The sequence below is a fragment of the Hyalella azteca genome, unplaced genomic scaffold (assembly GCF_000764305.2).
Source record: "Hyalella azteca isolate HAZT.00-mixed unplaced genomic scaffold, Hazt_2.0.2 contig15841, whole genome shotgun sequence".
Classification (NCBI taxonomy): domain Eukaryota; kingdom Metazoa; phylum Arthropoda; class Malacostraca; order Amphipoda; family Hyalellidae; genus Hyalella; species Hyalella azteca.
This window is the reverse complement of record NW_025945675.1, coordinates 60,262-62,895: the sequence shown is the minus strand read 5'-3', so window position 1 is coordinate 62,895 and position 2,634 is coordinate 60,262.

The window sequence follows — 2,634 nt, the reverse complement described above, 5'->3', positions numbered from 1 at the left end:
GGCCTTCAACAATGTGGAGAGGGCCTTCAACAATGTGGAGAGGGCCTTCAACAATGTGGAGAGGGCCTTCAACAATGTGGAGAGGGCCTCCAACAATGTGGAGAGGGCCTTCAACAATGTGGAGAAGGCGGTGGAGAGACTACTGCCGTGCAGAGCGTGCACAGGAGCAGCACTGCGAGAGGCAAGGCAGGAGAGACGAGCGATAACAAACTGCGACGTGCAAGGCAGCACGTATTGTACTGGCAATACTGGGGCAATACTTGGGAAATACTGGGGTAATACTGGGGGAATATTGGGTTAATACTGGGGCAATATTAGGGTAATACTGGGATAATATTGGGGTAATACTGGGGCAATACTAGGGTAATACTGGAGCAATACTGGGGCAATACTAGGGTAATACTGGGGCAATACTGGCGCAATACTGGGACAATAGTGGGCAATACTGGGGCAATACTGGGGCAATACTAGGGTAATACTGGGATAATACTGGAGCAATACTGGGGCAATACTAGGGTAATACTGGGGCAATACTGGCGCAATACTGGGATAATATTATGGTAATACTGGGCAATACTAGGGTAATTCTGGAGCGATACTGGGGCAATACTAGGGTAATACTGGGGCAATACTGGCGCAATACTGGGATAATATTGGGGAATACCGGGGCAATACTAGGGTAATACCTGTCTCTTATACACATCTAGATGTGTATAAGAGACAGCTATGATACCANTCACACAAGTGTGCAAAATTTCAGGTCAATTGGACAAGTAAAAGTGTGTCAAATATCAGTTATAAGATTTGTAGCTGACAAAATAATTTTTTGAATTTTTTTAATATCGAAAAAAAAAACAATTTTAATTTTTAAAATCATCTAGTTTGTCATTTGATTCTTGCATTGTCTCCAACTTTACGCAAGTGTGTAAAATTTCAGATCGATAGGATAAGTAGAAGTGTGTTAAATTTTTATTATAAGATTTATAACAGACAGACAGACAAACAAGAAGTGAAGTTAAAAAGAGAAGTGTTGTAATAACTGTAACTTTCTTTTATTTACTGTATCTAAACCGTACTAGTTCGGTTGGGTTAATTGCAATGATTGATATGTTTTGAAATTGTTTTATTATCATTAAATGTTTCTAAGTAAATCCCAATAGCAGAGCAATCAATATTTAGAGATTTCCAATATTTTTGGTCATTGTAGCGGCTAATGTAGCGGCGCTACATTTTACTGTAGCGATAGCGGTAGCGCTCGCTACAATCTAGTGGGTGTAGCGGTAGCGGTAGCGCCCGCTACATTTACATTTAGCTCTGAGAATGAATGGTATGGTCCCAGAAAATAATGTACTACTCTATATAAACTTGAATATTTTTGTGAATGTAGTTTGTGTGTTTGAAGCCTGACACCACAAGTATATAGGGGCTGTTGAACGAGGCTTATATGCAGGATACTTATCATGTCGGGGTATTAAATGGACCTGAAAATTTATTCATACTGAAGGAATGAATTGCGAAACTGGGCTGAATTAATAGACCAAAAATTCAAATTAATTTTTAAAATGGTTATTACTTTGTTTAATATTAAGGAAATATCTTATAAATTCAATATTTTATATCAAAAGTGTTTTATCAATTCCTAAAATGAGGTTCAAATGAAAGTTTTAGGTAAAATGAGGTTTTAAACGGGTTTTTCTTGTGTAAAGTTACATTGATCATATTTTTATCTATGGGTTTCGGGATTAAATGATTTTAGAATTGCCTATTACATTGATTGATCCCGTACCAACCTGCTAGTCAGATATATAATACAAACATATAAATCCTTATAAGAGACTGATTATTCACCTTCTATGTTATTTTAAGCTCTACGTATGACTGTATGACTATATGACTGTATGATTGTATGACTGTATGACTGTGTGCATGTGTTACAGTTCAGCCTCTGGTCTCAAGTGTTCGGTGGTACAAAACACCTGTACAATACCAGCACAACATCGACGGTACACTCATATAAACGTGTCAGACATTGTCCGAATATTGATGTACGTTTGCCCTTGTCTGAGATACCCTGACCCTGTTTCGTCAGGCATAAGGGTGTGCATCAGTTCTACGTAAGCTCCGTGCTCGTGCTTTGGATAAGAAAGTGTCACTATTTCAACAATGACCAGATTATTTATATGAGTGTAGTATTAGGCCTGGCCTTGACAGTGAATTTGTTGCTACGAGGTTCACGAAACTGTCACTGCATTGTAAACTGCACGAAATAACAAAAAAATCATGAAAATCGGTAATTTAAATCTTGGAAATATCATTGTACGCATGATGATGTTTGATAATCGCACAAGAAAGTTATTGGCAGTAACGGGGAGAATATCATTCGATTTTCACGGACATTTTTTTATACGTAAAAGTGAACGTTATTTACAGGTGCGCTCTGGGTCGGAAAACTCGGAATGACCTACTATAAAGACGAAAAGTGCATCCTGATTTGTTTCACTAATTTTTATGAACGTATTATATTTTGCATTTTTACTGGCATTATATTTTGCAGAAATTACCAAAATTTCGGAGCCTCAACCGGTCAACTAGGATTATATATTATATAGAATTATATATTATATATATATATAT